This window comes from Sciurus vulgaris, assembly GCF_902686455.1.
Source record: "Sciurus vulgaris genome assembly, chromosome: 3".
NCBI classification, from domain to species: domain Eukaryota; kingdom Metazoa; phylum Chordata; class Mammalia; order Rodentia; family Sciuridae; genus Sciurus; species Sciurus vulgaris.
This window is the reverse complement of record NC_136463.1, coordinates 108,428,340-108,454,333: the sequence shown is the minus strand read 5'-3', so window position 1 is coordinate 108,454,333 and position 25,994 is coordinate 108,428,340.

Sequence of the window (25,994 nt, the reverse complement as noted above, 5' to 3'; positions counted from 1 at the left end):
ACACTTATACTTCCATATGCTTAACTTTGCTTAAATCTTAAAATGTTCCCAAGACCAATTAAATAGAATTTTTCACATACAAAACAAATTCAAGTAAATGATGACTGCATTAAGTATGGATTTGCAAAATGGAAATATTTCATAAGACTCTACATATAGGCTGTGTTTGTACATGTGTGTGATCATTTCATATGTCTATAAACTCAACTGAAAGACCATCTAAATTTTCAACCCCATGAGACATGGACACCAAGAAACTGGTTTCCTTAATGATGATTACTAACATTTAGGAGATTTTGCAATTTCATTCTATTTTACTGTAATATTTGTTGTTCTTTTATTATTTCCCAGGTCTCTGATTATTTTTAGGAGGTAAAGTTATTTAATTCAAGTTTGCTTCAAGACAAGGCACAATATCCAGTTCATGAATTTGCTACTAAAAGAACCTGGATATCTGAACCAATGTCTCAAATATACTAAAATATGGATAGCTAAAGAAATAAATTTCAAAATTTGTTCTTTAAAGATTCTTATAATATGTATATAATGATACTTAGTGCTTTCAATAAAAATATTTTATAAGATAAAATAAAAATTAATTTTTTATTCACCTGGGTTTTATAAATATTACTCCTTATTAATTACCCAATATTCTTTTCATTTTAATTGTTCATTAGGAAATTTTTCAGTCTGTCACAGGGCTTTATCACAGATCTAGTAAACATAAAATTTTACATAGTGGTTTAAATATCCTTATGGTCGATCATTTCACATTTATCCCTAATTTCTACATTTCGCTCAGACTTCATTATATACTACTTTAGTTATATAACCAGTAAAAAAAAAAAAAAGAAAGTCGAAACAAATAAATGAAGTAAAAAATTCACTGCATGGCTTCGAATGTGGTCCTGAAGCAGGTGAACATTGAAAAGAAGGACGGTGCTATGGAAGAAATCTGTTATCTGAAGATGTCATCCTTAGCAGACTGAGATCCTTATTAACCATGTCAGGATCACTCCAGTGTAAGCAGAAGCCGGTTAACCTTGGTAATTGGCATTGTTTATTTCTGGATTATCTCCTTGATTACATTGAGCTTGTACTTTTTTGTCAGTGGGTACGACTATGGCATTATTTTCCTACATAATACAGTCCACCTGGGGAAACATGATTAGAAGTCCTTTGTGTAACTCTTCTGTTTCTGCCAAGGAAAACGTCTCAGTGATAACAGTATAAATGGAAGGTGATTGGCTCATTTGATAATTAACACTGTTTTCAAGTGAGTGCTTATAAGTTTAGATGACTCTTCGATAAAGTATCAAGTTTTAAATTCACATCTTCTTAGGCATTTTTAAGGCTGACTGAAATCCTGTCTCTCCTTGCTAATATATTTTTTTCTGGCTAATATTTGGTCATATCTTTACAGTACAGCACTAAGAATCTTGTCATCACCCATCGACTCAAATCCCACGTGAATATAGATGAGTACCAGCTTTATATCTAGTGTCACTCAGATTCAAGATTCATATTTTCATACAAAGAAACCTGATGTACATAGGCAAGATATCCATAATTGGATTCATTTTCTCTACCTTCTTCCCTCCCTCTTGCTTCCTTTTCCTGGTTAAAGACATTATCATTTCTAAGAAAAAAAATTGTGGTAAACGTTAATAATGTCCACCAATATTTCTGGTTTTCGAAGTTAAGCATAGCTTAGAGACATAAGGACATAATGAGAAAATAGGTCTTTGTTGCTTTAAACCATTGAAATTGGTGTATTGCTATTAAAATGTAACTGAGTTGACTGTTATATGCTTTCACAGATAAGAAGCTTGATATCACTTAATTAGTCAGGATTAATCTTGGGTGAGTTTAACATGAAAACTTAGAATACAAAAGGCAAAGATACATTGTAACTTGTTTTCTATGATGTTAAAGGTGCCCAGAGGCAAGCATTCCTGGGATCATCAATGGCTCCCGCTTCTACTTCCCTGCTTCTGAAGCTCCAGCGCCTCACCTTGCAGCATTTGGCTCCACTTCACAGTACCCAAGTGCAGGAAGTGCTCCATTGCATCCAGCCACATCTCAGCCACTACAAGGAACAAATGGACAAAGCAAACACTTCACTTTGTATGAGAACTTATAGAAGGTGCACTTATGTCTCTCAGTATTCAATTTAGTCATGGGGTGGCAATGTCAGCTAAAATTCTGGGCAATGTTATCAATAAAAAATATTGAAAGGTAACTGACAATATCAGCAACAGTTACATTTGACTAGCATCACATCATAAAATTTTATTAGTCCCACTTTCAAAATGTCATCTCTGACTCTTCTTCTTGATCCCAAATACACACAGTCTTTGCTAGGACTATTGCAGTGACAACTGCTTTCCCTCCATCCTTTTCTTTCTTCCTTTTGAGAATTAGAACTTCCCAAAGTTTAATGCTTAATGTATCCATAAAAATTACTAGTCTATATAATCTTTGTTCCATATACTCCTTTACTTTCTCATTGCACAGTCTTCAAAGGTAACCAATAAACAAAAAAAAAAAAAAAAAAAAAAAAAAAAAAAAGGAGTTTAAATTTCTTAGCATGAGATTCAAGTCCTGCCATTGTAAACTTGGTCACAATACAGGCTTACACCATCATCTCACACTAATCTAGGCACATTCATATTCGTTCCTTCTGTGTGGAATGATGCTTCCCTCTTCCTGGGAACAAGAAGGGGCCCACATTCACTCATCACTGCAGTTTTGTTTGGCAGCATCAGTTGAAATTTCACTTCCTCTAGGAATTTTTCCACATCTTCTCGGACATTTTAATGGTTATGTCTTCTTTCCACTATCAAAATATTATTTGTATTTCCTTTCAGTACTTACATATATTCAGGTATGTATGTATTTATCTCATTGAAACATAAAATATTTTAGTGTCTTTCTTAACTTGGGGCATTTAAAAGTTTCATATACCTAATGGAATAATAAAAATTTAATATGCCTAATAATTATGCTTAATTATTTCCTACTCAGGAAATAATTGTCAAATGAGTATGTATATGAGAGTTTATGCCACAGAGATAATATTATATCCATGTAATAAATATTAAGGCATAATTATAAATGACATCTCATATAGTTCTCAGTCAGATTAACCACAGTTAAGATAACATTGGCTATAAATCAGATTCCCAATTTCTTCCTAGACTTGTCATAATTTATCTTAAATATCCTTGATGTCCTAATTAAGAGTTCTAATCAGTGTAAATGAAACAACGCTGTCACATTAACTGTTTTATTTTGAATACGAAGTAGTCTGATTGCTGCATAATCAGTTAGATTAGCACCTAATAAGATGTATTTCCCTAAAGGAGACTTGAAAGTATTGTTTTTTAATTGCCTGATTTCCAGATTAAATCAACAAAATGCATTTTTCTTATAAAACTTATGCTGACTTAGTTGGTCTCCTACCCTTTTAAAGGTATACTCAGAATAATGCTGGTATTAATAAATAAAAACTAATGTCTATGTTACAGACATTATAGATGCTTGGTTATTATGAGCTAAATATAATGTATATGCACAGATGAGTCTTTTTTCAAAAATAGTGTTATCTGGCCATTATTAGAATCAAATTCATGGACCATTGATGTCTTTCAAAATGAATTTTGCTCATTTCACTTGAACAAAGATTTTTATGTGTAATCTCATCTTGGGATAGAGGACTTTTAAAAATATCTCCTACCCTTGAATTACTACCAGGAACTGTATCTACTCCACGATCTCAGTGTGGGACCCTATCTGAGCACAGTTCTCTCCAGGAGATGAGTACCTGTTGCAGAACTTTGGGGACTTGAGGGAAGATTGTCCAACAAGCTTAGGAGGAAATGCCAAAAGAACACCAGAAAGTGGGAGTAAAACCCAACTAATCAGTTCCTTTAGTCTACCAGCTCTCTGGACATTTTAGCATATACTTTATTTTTTTACCAGCAAACACTTTATTGTTGTTTAAGCCAATTTGAGGTGGTTTCAAAACTAATACATCACCCCAATCAGAGGCGCCAGGTCAGAGAGGTCTGTCCCATCTCTGTAGCTGAGCCACCATCAAATTTTTTCTAACACTTCAAGAAAAAAACAGATGCTCTTGAAAACATTCTGATAGTTCTTTAAAATAAATCCACCAATAGAGAGGAAGACATTGCTTAAATATTGGCCTCTGGAAACATTTAAGGATGAACCCTATTAGTCAATATGTACAGACTCTAAAAGTGTAGCCATGATTAGCAATAAAATACCTTGTTTAAGTAGCCTAAAGAAGACATCACCTTGACTACTTTGACTCTTTTTTTTTTTTTTTTTTTTTTTACTTTGGCTCTTATTGATCCTGTTTTCTCAGTTTGAAGGATCTGAGCAAATTATACCTGCAAAATATTTATTCTGTTTTCAAGGCTATTGTTTCTATACTGATAACATAAGCTATTTTCCAAACATCATAAAGTATGGGCTTTTCCTAGTAGTAACTTGTTAAAGGTTGAAGAATTGACATTTACTCAAAAAAAATGCAAGTTAATTCTGTTATTTACCCTTATGAGAACATTGCCTGTTTATAATATGAATAAAGCTGCAGAGAAAATGACTTCAAAATGAAAGGTCAACATACTGAAGCATATCACCTAATTATTCCGTGTTACAGAACAGGAAACATTTTAATCTCCATAGTTTATCCCTGAATTTGAATCATTCTGAGAGTGAAAAATAACCCAAAGTTCATTTGCCATCAAAGAAAATGGCAATGGTTTTAAAGTCAAACAGGCAAAGTTCTACTAATAAATTATGCCATTTGTAGGAAGAATACAGTGCATTTTAATATTGAATTTAAATATTTAGTTGTTTTCTTAAAATGTTTAAGAAATATACAAAGCCAACCTCAGCAACTTAGTGAGGTCAAGTTTCAAAAAATAATCTTTAAAAAATGGCTGGGGATGTGGTTCAGGGGTTAAATACCCCTGGGTTTTAAACATCCCTGGATGCAATACCTGGTACCAAAAATAAAATAAAATAATGAAAAGAAAGAAAAGGAAGAAATATGATTTGCATGTGTTTTCTTTTGTTGGTTCTTGATTTCTATTTATCATTATTTATCTGCTCTATGCATTACAGGCACATTTTAATCATTAATCATTGCATTAGTTTTCTAGGGCTACCATTACAAAATGCCAGACTGACTGACTTAAATAATGGAATTTTTTTTTCCTAAGAGTTTTGAGACTGGAAGTCCAAGATAAAGGGGAATCAGGGTTGGACTTTCTTCAGCGGTCTTTCTCCTTGACTGGACCCCTCCTTGCCTCTTCAGAATCTTCTCTCTGTACATGTGCATCCTTAATATCTCTTCCTTTTCTCATATGCAAATGCATTAGAGTAGATCAGGGCCCTGTGTACCACATTTAACTTAAACACCACGTCAAAGACCTCATCCCCAAATATGCTTACATTTTGATGTTTTTGGAATTGGGAATTAAATATATGAAATTGGCATGTGTGTGTACATGGGGGGTGGGTTGAGGGATTTCAGCCCATAACAGTCATCTCACTTTCTTTTTGTATATAAAATGTACCAATTACAAGTATACTCCATATACATTCAACATCCTGTCTTGATTAAGTTAGGGTAGGGAACATATTATAATGTATATTTCTGTCATGAAGTGTCTGGCACAGACAAAGGAGGACATTTAATACTTATTGATCCAGGCATGGTAGCATACACCTGTAATCCCAGCAGCTCAGGAGGCTGAGGCAGGGGAATTCCAAGTTCTAGGCCAGTCTCAGCAATTAGAGAGTCCCAAGGCAACTTAGAGAGATCCTGTCACAAAATAAAAAATAAAAAGGACTGAAGGATGTGACTTGGTATGTGCCCCTGGGTTCAATTTCTGGTGCAAAAAAAAACAAATTAATGAATAAATAAATAAATGCATGGATAGAATAAATAGATATACTCAGTAAATTAATATGTGTATGTTCCACAGGCTTTTTCTCATCATGAAGTCATCTCACATATTATACAACATATATCATTGCAACACACATTATATTTTGACATATGTTATTGCAACTAGGCATTGCCTCATGATACTGAATGACATGTGGCCCCTTGCTTTATCTTTTCTTTTATTGCATTTTTCTCTTTAACCTAGGAAATGGTTCCCATATCTCTTTCATTGTATTTACAATTATCAAGGTCCCACTTGATCCTCGGTCACCTTTTGCTTGGAGCCTTTATTGAACACAGTCTGAACAAAAGTCTTGTTCTGTTTCTGCTCTCAAAAACTGGCCAAAGAAAAATATCAGAAAATTCTGAACTATTATGAACAAAGATAATTCAGTAATGTGGCTGAAAATTAATAACTTCAGAAATCACTAGGTTTCATATAAACAAAGAAAACCTGTCACTAGGTATAATAGAAGAAGACAAGATTTACAAGAGCAAGTTTGATAAAATAACTGAGGTAAAAGTCATTGTACGAGATCAGTGAAAAGAAAAATCTGAAAAGTTAATGAGAACAACAAATGAAGATTTTAACATAAAGAATATTGCATTTATGACCAAGTAGATTCATAAAGATGCTATTTACACTTAAGTGATTTTATAAAATTTATATTTACTCAATAATAATAATATTTTAATTTAATAAGCATACTCCAAAAGTCAAAAAGTAAATGAGCAAGAAGGATCACAAAAGTTTTAGCGAAATTATGAGTAATACTTCACTTCTAATATCACATGAAATTTCAGATGGATCATCATTTTGAATGCAGTTTGAAGCCATAAAAGCAACAAATGGAAGCACTGGACACTTCATTTATATGACAATTGTATGAAAATGGCCTTTAAAAGTATGACAAATTCCAGAAGCCAGTAAATAAAACATTACAATCCAAAATGTTCCATATATCAAATTCACTATATTCAATATGCCAAGTAGAAAAAGATAGTGCATTCAAATTGAGTGATTTAAGGAGTATTGAGTGAAAGAACTATTTACAAACCTAAGGGTAGAATACAAGGAAAACTATAGTTAGGATGTTGTCTGAGAACTGATGATATAAGGCAAGGCATTCCTTCTGTGTATGAAGAGGTTAAAAAAGAAACATTTACTGGACCAAGAGAGAGGAATTTGTGCTAGAGAGTAACCTGTAGAATACAGACACCCTGCCGGCACAGAGGGAGGAAATCAGGATAATAGGTAACCTGTCCTTACCCTCCCCTCTTCCTTTAATCTCCTACTAATACTTGATCATTGGAGCCTAATCAGTATCCCTCAGTCCACAGAGTTTCTTCTCTTTAAAGCACAAAAGCTAAAAAATGCAGTAAGTAAAATTAAGATTTTAATAAATGGGTTTATTAGATTGAACACAGCAAAGACATTATAAACTAAGATATGTCAGTGTAAAATATTGAAGTGCAGAGAGAAAGAGGGATGAAAAATAAGAACGAGAGATAAATTAATATCATTAAAATTCTAAAAGGAAAATAGGCAAGATAATATGTGACAGCAGCAATATTCCAATATATGCTATCTAAGAATGTTAAAAAACTCATGAATGTTTCAACAAATGGTGCTGGGAAAACTGGATATCTGCATGCAAAAGAATGAAGTTGAACCCTTACCCCAAACCACATACAAAAATTAACTCAAAATGGATCAAAAATCTAAATGTAGAGCCCCAAATACAAAAATAGTAAAGAAAACCTAGGGAACAAGGTTCAAGACATTAGATTTGGCAATGATTTCTTGGACATGGCAAGAAAAGTACAGACAAAGAAAAGAAAAGAAAAGAAAAAAGATAAATTGACTACAATAAAGAAAAAAAAAAACTTTTGTACATTAAAAGATGTCACTAACAGAATGAAAAGGCAACCTTTGCCCTTGGAGAAAATATTTGCAAATCATTAATCTGATAAGGGGTTAATATCCAAAATACATAAAGAAGTCCTACAACGCAACACACCAACACACACACACACACACACACACACACACACACACACACACTACAGTTAACTTCATTAAAAGGGGCAAAAGACTTGAATAGACATTCTCCAAAAAGACATATATAAATGCCTAATAAGCACATAAAAAAATGTTAATATCATTAATAAAATCAGGGTAGAACAAATGAAAACGAATTCACCTTGAGTTAATGCCTCACACTTTTTGGATGACTAATGGGTAAAAGGATGTATAGAAGTTGAAACTCCTGTGAACCACTGGTGGGGTCGTAAAATGATTCAGCAACTGTGGAAAATGGTCTGGCAGTTCCTTAAAAATCAGAATTATCAGTGGATTCAGAAATTACACTTCCAAAAGAATTGAAAGCAATTTAAATGAATATTTGTTCATTAATTTTGTATTATTATTCACAATGACCAAAAGGAGGAAGTAATGTACTTCAATGAATGGATGGATAAACAAAATGTGATTCAAATTTACATATGATAAAATGTTATTCAACTTTAAAAAGGAAGGAAATTCTGATAACATACTACCACATGAATAAAATAATGCTAAGTCTTATAAGCCAGTAACAAAAGAAAAATTACTATATAGTTACACTTATGGGAGTTACCTAGAATAGTCAAATTTATAAACAGTATGTAGAATTATTGTTGCCATGGGCTGAGGAGAGGGCAAATAGAGAGGTATTTAAGGGGTATTCAGTTTTGGTTTGGGAATATAAAAAAAGTTCTGGAGATGATGATGGTGATGGTTGTTCAATAATAGGAATATACCTCATACCACTAAACTGCACAATTACAAATGACTAAAATGGTAAATGTTTATTGTTTGAAAAATAGAATATCACAAAGAAGTAAACTCTTCACAAATTGGTCCATAGATTCAATGCAATCTCAATCAAAATTGTCTGCTTAGGTCAGAAGCAAAGTAAATGAGACCAGTTGGACAGATGGGGCTGTGTGCGTCTGAGGAGCTGCAAAAACTGGATTTGGAGATTTTCAAAAAATAAAAGCTTGTCTTTGCAGTTTCACCTCTCAGCATTGTGTGTAACCTACAGTAGGAGATTTATAAGTCTCTTTAATAATTAAAAAGATTTCTGGTAAATACATTTTGCTTTTCTTACTCAAAAGTGAAGTCTTATTTGTGTGACTGACTGACTCAACTTTCTTTGTTGTTGTAATTATTTTTATCTTTCAGGAAGTAAAGATTTCCTAAAAACAGTGCATGCAAGGGGCAAGGCTATGAACTTATGATTCATAAGAAAAAAAGGGAATGACCAACAATCATATGAAAATCATATCAGTCTCAGATATACAGTTAAATGACTTGAATTAAAGCACCTATGCAATTCCACTGAAATGTAAATGGATATAAATAGAAAAGAAGGCTATGGTCAATGAATGATGCCATAAATATTTATAAGGTAGAGTACAAAGGTGTGGTTATTGACATAAAAGAGTGTTTTAAGCATCAATATTGCACAGAGAATGCTAAATAGAAATGTACTAGTTTGGCAAAATCCATGTTAAGTTTCAGTATTGAGCTTCCAATTACTTTTGAAGGAGATGAAGAATGGGATTCAAAACATGGTGGTCAGTTTAAAGTGAACATGAAAAGGAGTTAAACCCAAGTCTCTTCTGCTTCCCTGCCAAGCATGTGGTTTATTCCTCCTTGTGGGAAACTATAATTTGTTTTTTGGTTTTTTTTCTAAACAAACTGAACCATACAACTTGAGATTCAGAGAAATTAGTGAATAAAAAATGGAAGTAAGACAATGCAATAAACATAAGAGATTAAATGAAAGTTTACCCATTAACCCCCAGTGCCTCCCACCTCTATGCCAACCCAATTCCCCAGTTCACCTGAATAGAATATTGACAGCCAAGCATGTTTTAGACACTTTCAGAAATAGAATTGTTCTTCACAAGAGAAATTTAATAGCCCAATAGAAAAGCCCAATAATTTTGGAACTCCCAAAAATGTACAGGTGTTGCCTCATCATCTTGAAGTGAAGCCCCCTAATGAACAAGACATTAGAAAATGCACTAACTTTTTAGTTATATTTTTGGAGTTGAACTCTTATATTTTAAAAAAATGTATCCAAATATCACCAAGTGTTTTGAGAAAGTAAAATTTTAGAATCAGCTTTTCCATACCTGCAAAAATTCAGCTGAAAAATCAAATTGAGAATTAATATTTTAACAATATTGAGTCTTCCAATCCATGGATGCAGGCAGCCATCCTTATCTAGCAGAATCAGATGAGGTTGAGCAGTGGGACATAGAGAACTGACTTCTAGGAACTGGCAGTCATGAAGGACTGTCCCAGATTGCCAGGGAGTATGTGACACTGTGTGGGAATGGCTCCCTGTCTGGTTCTATGATAGTTTCCCTGAGTAAATGGCTTCCCTAACTCCACCCCATCCTGTGTATCACAGAAGCCCCTCCTGGTCTGGCCTCCTTTACCTGTGTGGCTATAAATAAAGGAATGGTGGGCTACTCTATGTTGTTAGAGGCCAGATCTGGTATGGCTAATCCGTCATGCTCCCTCTCATTTAAAAAGAGTATTGGCTTTTGTGTGTTTATTGATTAGATAAATTTATGGGCAATTAACTGATTTATAGCCAATATTGTCTTCTGGCAGTTAACCCTTTTCTCATTCACGTGGGATGTGACAGAAACCCCCACACATGGATATGGTGTGCTTTTCAATTTGCTTAAATTTTTATTATTATTACAATTTTCATCAGTCTTTTGTAGTTTGCACTGCCTTTGTATGGATATAGCACACTTTTTAGGATTTTTTTGTCCATATTTTATTCATTAGTGGTATCATAATTGCTGATGAAATGATACATTCCAAGTGTCTACTTTTAACATATAAAGATGCAATTGATTTGGAGTGTTGGTTTTGTATCTTGCAAACTGGATAAGTTAATTTATTAGTGCTAGGAGTTTTTTGGTTGATTGAGACTTTCTGTACAATCACATTATCTGCTATTTTAGTCAGTTTTTCGCTGCTGTGACTAAAGGACCCAACCAGCACAACTGTAGAGGAGGAAAAGTTTATTTAAGGGCTTACTGCGGGGGCACCTGGCTCTCCTTGCAGTGCTTAACAGAGTTCCACTGAAGGATGATTGCAGAGACTCATCCTAAAAGGATTGTAGCCAGATGTATGCCTCCCTAGCTTGGATGTTATTCTGTGGAGTTTTCCTAATAATATATTACTCACTTCAGTCTGGGGATCTTGCTGAGGTGATGGGAATAATTCTACAAATTTCCAGAAAAACATCATGGAGACAAAAACACATGTTGAAACCTGTGATGTTAACCTCACTACAGGAGAATGTTTTTATTATGTTAAAAATCAAACACTGCATTTACTGGCACAGCCAGAACCTGTTGGGGTACAGAAATGTATAGATAACAATGTTTCCCCAAGTTCTAAACACAAAGCATCTCCCACAGTAGCTACTAGATATGGACTAGCTTATTATATCAATGGCAAACCCTGGTACCTCCCTAAAGGCAAGCCCTTAGAGAAGGTAGATATAGATCTCCCCCTGTCTCCTACAGGGTGGTTTAATCCAGATGATGGTTTTGTTTATATGTGGTGGTAAGGTAAAAGAATAAGGTTTCACAACGTTCCTTCCTTTCTACAAAGAATGTCACCCCTATAATAAACGTTGGTACATAATAACCATTGGGACCACTGCCCTCCTGTAACCCTTAACTCAGCAATTTAGATATTAACCAGAAGGACCTAGTAGAGATGGTCACATGACATTATTTGTCTATCGCTTTACCGCAAAAGTAATAAAAATAGTCTTAGGTCATATAGAGTTTAGATATTAAGGAAATAAACATTGTATTAGCTCATTGACATTGTTAGATATTCTTAAAATAATTGTGATTTAGTAAGGATAATCTGTACGGTTACTGTTTTCTCATAATCTTTCGGTAAAAACAATTTCTGCCTATGCTTTGGAAACTTCTTTTATTAGTCACAAGCCTGTTATCAAAGCCTGAAGAAAAATGTATATAAACCCAGCCTTCCGCAGAATAAAGTGGGATTGATTGCACCAGAACTAGAGTCTGTGTCTTTCATTCTCCATCCATCGTGGACGCTGTCTCCCCATGCCCCGTATACCAGAGGCCATTGACTCCTGCTAGGGCTGGACCCCGGCAGCTTACAGTTTCAGAGGTCTCAATTCATGGACAGCAGGCTCCATTCCTTGGAGCTTGAGGTGAGGCAGAATATCATGGCAGAAGAGTATGGCAGAGGGAAGCAGCTCACATGATGATCTGGAAGCAGTGAGAGAAAAACTCCATGCTCCAGATACATAATATATAACCCATAGTCTTGCCCCCAGGGAATTATTTCCTCCAGCCACAACTCACCTGCCTCCAGTTACCATTCACTTAATTCCATTAGGGATTAATGTGCTGATTAGTTTAAGGCTATAACCCAATCATTTCTCCTCCAAATCTTCTTGCATTTTCTCACATGCAAACTTTTAGGGGATACCTCACATCTAAACCATAATATCTGCAAAGAGAGTTTCATTTTATTTTTTCAGATTTTCTGATTTTTAAAAATTTCTTGCCTTATTGCATTGGCTAGATTTTATAGCACAATATTAAATATATTTATAAAAATTAACATCAATGCCTTATTCCAGGTCTTGGAGGGAAAACAGTAAGTTTTTCATTACTAAATACAATCATTTATAGTTTTAGGGAAATAACTTTTATTATGATAAGTCACATTCTATTTTTTGTATGTTAATAGCTCATGTCATAAATAGATGTTGAACATTGTTGAATATATTATTGTGGTGAAAAAAAAGTTTATTTAGAATTAGCCAGCTGAACTGAATTTAGATGATCCCAGTTTTGTTGGCATCATCCAAAGTATCATTGTCAGGAACCAGCTGAACATAGGTCCATCGGGCCTGATCAGGGCATTGACCTTGACCACATCCATATCATAGATCTTTTTCACAGCCTGTTTGATCTGGTGTTTGGGGGCTTGACATCCACAATAAATGCAAGTGTGTTTTTGTTTTCTATCTTATTTGTGGCATGCTTGGTAACTAGGAAGAAGTTGATGATGGCATATTAGTCAAGTTAATTTCTTCTGGAGTGTTTTTCCAAGAATATCTGATCTGCCTTCAGAGTCACAGTGTCTTGGGAGACCAGATGGTACGTCATATGCAGCAGAGCTCCTTTGGGCTATGAATGTTTCATCACTGCCTTCTGCTCTTTAAAGACTTTGTTTTGGCTTTGGCTTTGGCTTTGGCACAGGTAGGAAATTTCTTCTTCACATTTGGCACCATCTTGGTGAAAAGATATTGAATACTTTCTTTCATATATGTTGATATGATATTTTCTATTTAGTCTATTATACATTATATTAATTTTGGAATAAATGAGTCTTTCCTAAAATAAACCTAAATTGTTCATGATGTATAACTCCTTATATATGTTGCTATACCTTGACTAAACTTTTTGAGGACTTTTGTGTCTATTTTCATAAGGGACATTGGCCTGTAGTTTTCTTCGTTTGCAATAATTTTTATGGTTTTGATGTTAGAATAGTGCTAATCTCACAAATTAGAAGATTATCCATTCCCCAGAAGAGATTTAATTGGTATTTTTTTCCTTAGATTTGGTAGTATACATTAATGAAGACATATGAGACTGTTTTGGGAAATATTAACTATGAATTAAATTCTTTAATAGATATAAAACTGTTCAGGTTATCTACTTCTTCTTAAGTGTGTTGAATAGCATAGCTTGTATATTAAAGGAATTGATTCATTTCATTTACATTATCAAATTTCTGGGTATAGAATTGTTTATAATATTCCCTTATTGACATATCTCTTACTGGGTAACAAATTTCACTTAAAATTAGAGACATAGGTTTAATATATAAAACATTTATTTTCTCATGGTTTCTATGGGTCAGGAACCCATGAGTCAAAAGAAGCTGGTTTATCTGGATACTTCTATCTTATGGTCTCTTATGAAGTTGCAGTCAAAGTGTCAACCAGAGTAGTGATTTCACCTGAACTCAACTGAGAGGGGTGATTCATTTCCAAGTTCACTCAGATGCCTTATTTCCTTGCCATGTAGGATTCCAGAAAGCTACCTTACAATATGTTATTTGAATTTTCCCAGGCCTAGCAGTTCAGACAAAAGCAAAGAAGAGTGCCTAAAACTGAAGTCATGGTCCTTTTATATCCTAATCACAGAAGTGATGTGACATCATTTCTGCAATACTCTAGTCATTATAAGCATGTCAACAATCTCTGCCAATACACAAAGGAAAGGGATTAAATATAGCCTGAACACTAACCATGGACATTGACCTTCAGGGATTATTTTAGGGCTGTCTTTCATTCTTATCATCTTTTTGAAGACTGTAGGATATGGAGAAATATCTTCATTTTTTCTGATATTGATAGCTGATAGCTTCTTTCTTATTTTCTTGAATGGTCTAACCAGAAGTTTATCAATATTACTGATACTTTTAAAGAAACAACTTTTGGTTTCATTGTTTTGTCTTGTTTTTTCCTCCATTTTTTTCGCTTCAATTCATTGACATCTGATTTTATGTTTATTATTTCCTTCTTTGAGTTTAGTTGACTCTTTTTACTCATTTATTCTGATGAAATCTTGGACATTGATTTTTAGAACTTTCTTCTCTTCTAACATAAGCTTTTAACTCTATAATTTTGTCCTGAAAGAATTATTTGGTACAAACATCATTTTGATGTGTTGTAGTTTTATATTCAGTTGGTTCAAAATATGTTTTCTTCTGTTTGATTCATAGATTCTTTAGAAATATGTTATTTAACTTTAAAACATTTGTTTTTTTTTTTTTTTTTTTTTTTTTCTAGATACCTTTCTGTTATTGATTCTAGTGTAGTTCTATTATGTTCCAAGAATGTGCTTTGGAAGATGTGTATTCCTTCAAATTTACTGAGGTTTCTTTTTTAGCCTGGGATATGATTTATTTCAGTGGATGATCCATGAACACTCTAAAATAGAGTTTTGTGTTACTTTGCAGGGGAAGTATTTTCTAAATATCTATTAGGTTTATTGTGTTTTTTAGATCTTCTCTATTCTTACTGACTTACTGTCTACTTGTTCAATCAATTATTAAGAAAATAGGGACAAGTCCCTAACTCAAATTATGGATTCATTTATTTCTCTTTTCAACATCTTCAGTTTTTACTCCATGTATTTTTAATTTCTGTTATTGTTAACTGAGAGATTAAAATTGTTCTTACATTTGGAGAATTTTGCCCTTTGTCATTATGACTTTCTTTATCCCTAATAATGTTTCTTGTTCTGAAGTCTACTATGTTAGATATTTAAAAACTTGAGCTTTTTATTATATAATGTCTAGTTAGCTTTGGCTGCTAAAACAAAATACCAGAGATTGGGTGACATAAAAAAACAGATTTATTTCTCACAGTTCTGGAGGCTGGGAAGTTCAAATTCAGGGTAACAGCATTACCAGGCTCTGATAGGGTGTGAACTCTGTTCCTGACTTGCAGATGGTTACCTTTTTGCTAACCTGGTAGACAGAGAATGCTCTGGCACTAGAAAAGCACAAACTGAAAAAGCACAAACTAACTCTTAAATCAAGACTCTCTAGTTTTGAGTTGTTTATTTATATTTAAAGTTAATGTGTCGTGCACTATTATTGATGTTGTTTTATGTTCTCTAAGAACATGAATCTGGATCTGTGGTTTGGGGTATAACATTATTTTTGGGTTTTGCCTATTACTCCTTCAAATATTCAAACATTTCTCCTTGTTTTCTTACTCACCTCCTTCTGGGATTCCAATTACAAACAGAATATTTAATACTGCCCCACAGCTCTTGAATGTGCTCTCCACATTCTATCCCCACCTCTCTCTCTCTCCCCCTCAGTGTTCTGGTTGAGATAATTTTTGTTGCTATAATTTCAAGTTCACTTATTCTTTCTCTCACTATGCCAAACTTACTAATAGGTATTTTATAGGATATAATCTCCATTATATTTCCAGCATTTCATTTGACTCATGTCCATAGCTTCTACCTCTTTGCTATAACTATTCATGTGATCTTGCATGCTATTCACCTTTTCCATTAGTATCTTTTATACGCAAGTCATCGTTATTTAAAATTCCCTGAGTATTCCAACATTATGTTATCTTGGCACTTGATTCTAATTATTGCTTGTCTCATCTGATTGTCTTATTTTCTACCTTCTCAAACATTAAATAATTTTTGCTGAAAGCTGGATTTTGGTGTCTATGTGTTCTGCTCAAGTGAGTGAGCATTTGCATCTTCCCTCATTCTGCCGCCACTGTTTCTTTTTATATTTGGAGTCAATTGATTATCCTGTACCCAATGGGTTTGAAAAGAGTTGTGAATCTGATGTTAGTCTGTCTCTTCTTCCTTGTATGGTTCTTTAGTTGTTCAGGGACTATGGTTTAGATATTGAATGTATCCTCAAAGGTTCTTAAGTTAGAGGCTTGATCTAAAAGGTGGCATTGTTGAGGAGGTGGAATGGACCTTTAAAAGGTGGGAACTTGTGGAAGGTTCTTGGGTCAATTGGAGGTGTGTCCTTCAAAGATCAAGGTAGTCCTCATGTGATTCATTGGTAATTCTCTCTAGAGGGTTGTAAAAGCCTACCTGATCCCACCCAGTTCTCTTGCTTGCTTGCTGATGTGGTCCCTTGCTCCCATACCCACTCCCACCATTGCCATCTTCCATGATGTGACCCAGATCACAGGGCCCTCAGTAGAACTGAGCCAGAGTAAATAAATGCCATGCCCTAAGCCCTCCAAAACAGTGAGCTAAATACATCTTTATCAAAGTCAGTCTTCCTCTGGTATTTTGTTATGAAAAACTGACTAGTACAGTATTTCACTTCAACTTAAAGTTTCAAATAAAAAGATCCTCAATATTACTAGATTTCATGAAATATAAATAAAACAATCATTCCACATCCATGAATTTGACAAAAATTAAAAACTTTGCCTAGTATATGAATTAACAAGGATTATTATCCACTGCACATGAGAATACGGTTGGATAAAATCACCCTGGAGAGCAGTTGGCTATGTTCATTTAAGTTACGGAAGTACTTAGCCTTTGATCTGGAAATTCTAAGTAATCCTTTTTTTTTTTTTTCCTGAAGTAACAGTGTCTTTTATTTTCTTCCATTAAAAAATTATGGTAAAATATACAGAACACCATCTCTATCATTTTAAAGTATGCAGTTCAGTGGCATTAAGCCTATTCACATTGATGTGCAACCAGCACCACCATCCATCCCCAGACCTTTTCATCTTCCCACATTGAGACTGTACCCATTAAATAATTCATTCCATCTCACACAAGCCTCTGATAACCACCATTCTACTTTGCATCTGTACAAGTTTGACTACAGTAAGTACCTCATAGCAGTGAACTCATACAGCATTTGCTCTTTTGTGACAGGCTTATTTCACTTAGTATAATATCCTCTTGATGGAGCACAATATTGCCTTCCTTTTTATGGCTGAATGACATTCCATCTGTATGTATATACTGCATTTTGTTTATCCTTTCATCTGTTGATGGACATTTGGGTTGTTTTTTCATTTTAGCTATTGAGAATAATGTTCCTATGAACATGGGTGTACAAATATCTCTCGGATACCCTGCCTTATTTCGTGTATACACCCTTCACACTTGAAGAGGCATTTGATATTCAGGTGAATATCATGAAAAGATATTCAATATCGCTAACAGTCAGAGAAATGCAAGTTACAATGAGATAGCACCTCATATTATTAAAATGATTATTCATACTTAGTAATCATTACTAAATAATCTTGAGTACTCAAAGATGCATGTATCGTGGCAGCATTTTGTAAACATCATTTTGAATGGTCGATGATCATCGATAATGACAACTGATAAGGAAATAGAGAAATTGTTTTTCTACATGTAATCACTACTAAACATGAGTCCAAATGAATTAATTTACATACATTAAAATTTATAAGTCTCCAAAACAAAGGTCAGTAAAATTAGTAGGTTGCAAAAGAATATGTAGAGGACACATTTATAGGAAATAGGAAAACATAAAAAATAAATCTTTGTATTGATTATGATCTTATACATATATATTTTAAAAATATAAAGACATGCCTCAGTCACAGGAGAGCAATAACTATGCTAGGAGAGATCAGAAGGGGTGATGGAGATGCACTTGTGATATTCATTTTTTAAAAAGTATATGTTATACAGTATCTGGTAAATATGGATTATGGACATGTTTGCTGTATTATTTTGTACATTTAAAATACTTCATAATTAAACATTCTTAAAGAATTTTAAAGTCCTGTAAAGCTTAAATTGTTCTCATGTGAAATGTTCTGGTCTAATTGGAAAACATCTCTTTCAAAGCACGTAGACCTATCATACATAAGAACTACCCATAGCGACTGGTTTTTGAATTGTCTAGTAAGAACAAAAGGGGGAAATCAAATGGTCTCACTTCATTGGTACATGTGCTTCCAATTAGGGACAAATGAACTAGAAGAGGCTATTATTTGTTAGCAAATGTGAAGTTTCCTGTCAGATGTCATCCCTGCAAATGCCTGAAGTTGTTAATCAAAGTAATAAGCTGATAGTTTCATATCTATACCACCACTTGTTAGTGGTGTCTTTTGGCAACTATAGCCCTTATTGCATCCTGATCAATTCAGAGAGATCGAAGGTTGATAATGACCTAACTTACTGGATTTATATTTAAATTATTTTACTTTTCAAACGTCTCATCATGGTACGTTTCTAACACTAGACTTAAGTGGTAGTCTAGGTTAAAAATGTGAAAATACAATAGGAGTCAAGAGCTATCTTCAAAGGCCTTAGCACAGGACTTTTTTCCACATTTTTCCATATTTTTTTATTGGTGCATTACAATTGTGCAATGGTAGAATTTGTTCATACATAGTTGCACATGCAAACAGTATAGCATAATTTGGCTGATATGATTCCTTAGCAATTTCCCTGCAGAACTATAAGCAAATGGGTAAGTACCCTTTTCTATCTGAAAACTTCTTTTCTTGGTTCATGTAAATTCTCAATATCTTTCACTACATATACACATATGAATATTTAATTCAATCATAAACCTAATTGTACCTAAATGCCTCTGGGTAGATATACAATACTATCATATTATGAGGATTTAAAATGAGAGTGAAAAATGATACAAATACATTGCCATGGCTAAGATTTAATTCAATTAAAATCATGACAAACAACAGTAAGATATTTAGAAGTAGTATTTCTATTTTGAGATGTATCAGTTTGACAGATATGTTTAGAAATGTACAGTGTCTTTTTTACACTATTAGTACACATACAGGCCAATGTAATAAACCCTGGGCAAAATGAGGATTATGGAGTGCCTAGATATAGCTCAAGATTTACATTTCATCCCTTTATTTCATCATTTGTAGAAAAGATATCTTAAAAGTTTCCAGGCAAGCTTTAAAATTGTCCCAAGAACAACAAAAAGCCGATAGAATAGCTCATGGCCCCAAATTGTTTCTGTTCATCTTATTTTTGAAATTTCACATCCCATTATTTAGTACAAAGGCATAAAAATTTCCTTGTAAATGTTTTAGTTTTGCTTCTTTAGGAAAATTAAGAAATGCAATATAATTCTTTATTAACATAGAACATTAGCATTTTAATCAGTATAAATTGGTAACATAATGTAATAAAGAATAATCAAGTTGAAATGAACACCTTCAGTAATCAGGTTTTACCCAAATTACTTGCTGAGATACAGTACTTAAATCTGAATGATTTTTCCATTAAATGTGTTCCCAATTCTAAGTCAAGATGACGAATTTATGAAACACAAAGTACTCAATTAAAAGTATTGCCTATTGTTACATGCATCAAATTCCAACACAGCATGAGGGTTCCTATATAGAAAAGGAAGATAAATATCCATTATCTAGATGATCAAATTATTTGGGAAGTTTCCAGATCTCTATTTTTCTCTTTGTCCTTCATTTATCCAATGTGGGAAACAATACAACACCTCATAAACACAATCTTGTCCAGTCTATTTTTATCTAGGAAATTGATTCATACATTAATTTTAAAAAGTATTTTATGAAAGGAAAACTAGACTGAGCTTTAAACATTATATGGTTTTACTTGCTTTGACCATTTAGTACATTTGGCATATTGAACAGTCTATTATCTCTGCATCTCTGGGAAATGAAACACAAATCAGCCATTAATGAACAATTCTTTATTTATTCCCTGCTATGTGTTCCTCACTAAGGAAGACACTGTACATAAAAAGGAAACTTGTTAGACAGACCCTCTGTACCCCTAATGGCTTAAAATGTAGACATAAAAGTGACCTTCTTATCCCACTCAAAAACTTTTCCAGAAATACCAAACCACCTGAACAAGTGGGGATATTTTTGACCTGAAAAGTGACTAAATGTCAAATTTTAGTCATTGTTCTCAACACTATACTACATCTGCATAGCTTTCTTGTTATCCCTAGTCTTCAGATCTACTTTTTCTTAATTTCTTTTGTGTGACTGATATATAATTTCTGCACAGCAAAGCTATTAATCTAATCATTGAGTCAGCTAAAGGGAAAATGACTCCATACTGTGTTACCACACTCTTTTAGGCACTTTGTAAATATTATTTCACTCAATTCTCATAACAAACACGTGAACACATAATATGAAAGTATTCTGTGAATTACATAGAGACATCTAAGAATTCTCTGGCCACCAAGAAGTGGCAAGAGTTAGAATTCAGAACCAAGTGATTTAACTGCAAAGTTCACTATTCTTTTATTCCTTCATTTTCTTTTATAGGGGGAAAGCTGTGATTTATAAGAATACAATGATAACATGGCTTTTAGTTTTTTTCTAAAAAAAAAAAAAAAAAAGCATATGTTAATTACTAACATTCATTGAACAAGTGCAATGAACCATGAAGTCTTATATAAACTTCGGGTAAATGACTTCATTTGATCCTCATGCAGATCTTGTAGGCATTTAGGCATTATAACCAACCTCAGGCAATAAATCTATGAACAATCACTTAGGCTCAGAGAGTTTCCTATGATCACAGAATTAGTAAAGAATGCTGCAAGTTTATGACTGAGAGCCCAAACTCTGAGCCACCAGATGAAACTAAAATCAGTGTTTTCATATTGTTGTATTTATCCATTCCTCAATAACCACTTTTTACAAAAACACAATGCCACGTGCCGAGTTTACAGAGAAAATACTAAAATCTATGTTCAAAGAATTTGTGACCTATTTAAAGGGAAAAAGTAAATGATGACTACAAGGTTCTGTGATGGACATACTCAGAGATTAATCTTGAGGCACTTAATACATAATAAGAAAATAGGGAAATATGAGCTAAGTCATAAAAACATAACCTATATTTATTCATAGCATATTCCCTTCATAAAAGTATATTGTATATGCTTATTTATATTTCTTTTGCTCCCAACTCTTCTGATTTAGTGCTTTTAAGAAAAGTTTTGTAACCTTTCCTTTGTCCATATTCACTGACAAGACTAGCTGAATTATCAGCCCATTTTGTTTCCTATGAAAAAAAATCAATAAAAGTTTTCTTTTACTGTATTGAGCACTGTGATATTTGGTTCTGTGCTGATGAGATGGAGCTGTCAGTTCATTTTTCTCTAGAGAATGCTCTTGATTTGATGCCCTAGATTGGGAATTGAGAAATCCAATATATTTGGACATTTTGGTTCAGAAAGTCTCTGGCTAAATGATTCTTCTGTTGCAACAATCAAAACATTGGCCTTTATTATGAGCACTAACTGGGGTATCTTGGTTTGAGGATGGTTCACACTAAAAAGTTATTTCTGTCAATGTATATTAGGACATGATTGACCTTTGGCATCTTGAAATGTCAGGTTTAATCCTTGAGAAAGTTGATATAGAGCACAAAAATAGGTGTTTTTGCATAGACTACATGCTGAACTGTTTGAACTCTTAGTGATTAATGGGGCTTACACAAGGGCATAAAATAGGACTGGATCAAAATGCACTGGATTGTTGTATTCGCCTGAGGCAGGTAAATGATGAACAAGCTCTGTTCCTGCCAATCTCATCCAGAGTGAACCATAACTAACTCTTGGTTGTTTTCTAATCTACTGTGTTCATGTGGTGGACCTTATAAAATAGCTCATGTACTGTCCATATATCCCTATTACCTTTAAGCACATTGCTATCTTAATGTGTACATATGTTCTTCCCTCCAAAAATAAATTCATTCCTTACAGTTAATGTTGTGACATGGAATAATGTTTCACAGTTAATTAAAAGGCCTACTTGCTGTGAGAATACTAATAATTCAGCTTAATCTCCCACCCTAGGAAGATGGTCCAGTATTAAAGACAGAACACTGTAAGGGTATAAAGAGAAAATGGTTCTGACTCCCTTAAGAACTTAGCACTTGAATAATGTCTGCTCAAACTCTGTCACATTAGAAAAGACAGTCAAATTCTCTCAAACCATAGGAAATAAAAACTCTAGGATTTTATTTTTATCTGTTTTTTTTGCAATTAAAAATTAATTAGATGTGGTCAACTCCTTAAGACACAATCTGCCAAACTCATACCAGAAAAAACTGACATTCTGAATAGGACTGTATTTATTAAAGAAATGAAAATTTCACAGTAAACTAGGAACAGAGGGAAACTTTCTCACCTTGAAAAATATCTACGCAGAACCTGTGGATAGCATCACACTCAAGGGCAAGAAATTCAAAGCTTTTCCACTAAATCTAGGAATAATGACCCATTTCCTTTTCAGTAGAATACTGGAAGTCTTAGTTAATATTTTAAGAAAAGGTATATGGTGTTGTGGTTTGGATGTGAGGTCCCCCAAAAGCTCATGTGTGAGATGATGCAAAAAGGTTTACAGGAGAAATGATTGGGTTATCAGAGTTTTAACCCAATCAGTGAATTGATCCCCTGTTGGGGATTAAAGGAGTGGTAACTGAAGACAGGGTGTGACTGGAGGAGGGGGTCCCAGGGGCATGCCTTTAGGGTATATATTTTGTATCTGGAGACTGGAGTTTCTCTCTGTTGCCTGATCATCATGTGAGCTGCTTCCCTCACACTCTTCCACCTCTGCCACACTCTTCCACCATGATGTTCTGCCTCATCTTGAGCCTAGAGGAATGGAGCCAGCTGTCCAAAGCCTGAGACATCTAAAAACAGCCCTCAAAAAAGTCTTTCCTCCTCTACAATTGTTCTGGTCAGATTTTTTTAGTCAGAGCAGCAAAAAAATGAAACATATATATTGAGAATGAAGAAATAAAACTATTTTCATTCCCAGATAACATATGAAGAAAATCCATAAAAACTGACAAAAACTCTTGGAAGTTTGTAGCAAGACTGCAGAATATGAGGTTAATTGATAAAATTCAACTGCTTTCCTTTATACCAGCAAAACCAAGTGGAATTTGAAGTTCTATCATGCTAAGTGAAATAAGCCCGAGCCCAAAATTCAAAGGCACAAGGTTTGCTCTGATACATGAAAGCTAGTACAAAATAAGGGTAAAAAATAGAGAACAAATGGGAGAGCTGGGATTCCATGAAAATGGAAGAAAGATCAGTGGAGTAGAGGAAGTGAATTGAGGGGGAAAGAGAAGAGATGGCATAAGGGAAAAACAGTGGAATGAATCTGACCTAACTTTCCTATGTACATATCTGAATATGCCACAGCGAATCTCAACATTATGTATATACAAAAGACACTAATTTTCAAAAGCAAAAACTGTAAGTAAATAGCATAAAGATCAGTAGAGAGAAGAGACTAGGGGAAGGGAGGAGAGGAAGGAAAGGGAAAGTACTGTGGACTGAATTAGAGGAAATTATAGTCCACGCTTTTATGTCAAAGTGAACCCTAATATTGTGTATAACTAAAAAGAGCCAATAAAAAACAAATTTAACAAAAAAGACTTAAAAAAATTAACAAAAGTTCAATGCCATGGACATTAGTTTCTCCAACACATGAAATAGTTAATAACTCAATCAAAAAGCGGATCAAAGATCTTAATCAACACTTCACCAAAGAAAATACACAGATGACAAATAATCCTATGAAAACATGGTTGACATTACACATCACCAGAAAAACGCAAGTAAAAATAGTGACAAGATACCACCAACTACCTAATGAAATAGCCAAAATCCAAAACACTGACAAAAGCAAATCATTCCATGGATAAAACCAAAGGGAAAATTCATTCTTTGCTGGTGGAAATATTATAGTTATTTTGAAAACAGTTTGATGGTTTCTTATAGAACTAAATATATCCTTACCATATGATCCAGCAATCACACTTCTTGGTATTTATGCCAAGGAATTCAAAATTGATTTCCACACAAAAAAGCTGCACATAGTGTTTATAGCAGCTTGGTTCACAGTTGTCAAAACTTTGAAACAACTGAGATGTCCTTCAGCAGGTGAATGGATAAACTAGTACATTCAGACAGTGGAATATTATTTAGCATTAAAAAGAAATGGGCATTCAAGTCATGAAGAGACAGGGAGGAATCTTAAATGCATATTACTAAGTGAAATGGACCAAAATGGAAAGGTCATATACTGTATCATTCCAACTATCTGACATTCTTGAAAAGGAAATGCTATGGATATATTAAAAAGATCAGTGGTTGCCAAGGGTTCTGGGGATAGGGATGAGGAGGCAGAGCAGGGATACTTTTAGGGCAGTGAGGCACTCTGCATGATACTTCAGTGCTGGACACATGTCATTATACCTTTGCCAAACCCATAGAACACACAGCACCAAGAGTGAATCCTAATGTGGACAATGAACTTTGAACGATAATGACCTGTCAATGTAGGTTCATCAGTTTTAACTGATATACTACTCTAGAAGGGCGTGTTGATATAGGAGAGGTTACGCACATGTAGAGGCAAGAATAAGTGCAAAATACTTGTACCTTGTGCTGTGAAACTAAAATTGCTGTAAAAGTAAAGTCTAGGAAAAATAATTAGATGCAAATTTGGTCTTTTCCTTATTATTCAGTTCATAATCACTTGTTTTCTCTATAAGACAGTCTAAAAATTAGAGAAAAATAAGTACACGCTACCTAGTACAAGTAAATAAGATCATACACACCAACTAGCCCTTTTAAATATATTTAGTACATTTTCTATTCATTCAGTCTAAGCTTGTGGATACATTAACATTAGATGTTGCTTAGTTTTCTGGAGAATTTTTCTTAAAACCCTTAAAATTAAAAGAGTAAAGTCTATCACCTTTCAAAACCCACAGATCATCTGAAAAATTGTTATATTCTGTTAATTTTTAATTACACAATTATAAAATTGAAATCTTTTTACCCTGAAGCAGGACTTTATTTTTCTGGGTATTATGGAAATTTAAAAATATATTCTCATGCTGCTTCAGAATGTAAATCAGAATTTAAAAAGTGAATTATGTGTAGAAGCTATTTCATTTTAACTTGGGGGACATCATCATCATTACTAACAACCCTATTATGCAGCCACATTAGGGCTCACAGACTTTAGGTGTGCTTCCTCAACTAACTCAATGATGGTTGAGGTAATGTATTTTAAAAGTGGCAATGAATAAAGTTGAATGATTATCTTGTGATACATGTGGCTATAAAGAACAATTGGTAACATGTTACTAAAAAACATATTGTGAGACGGACCACTCTACTCAAGCAAAGACAGAAATTATTTTTATTTATTTTAGGTGTTTCTTAATTTTGCTTATTCTTTTGATTGATTTTTAAATAAACTTTTCTGATTATTGAAGAAATACAAGGTTGTAACAGAAAAGTTGTACTCTGCAGAAGAGGACAAAGATTACGACACAAGTATAATTCAATCAC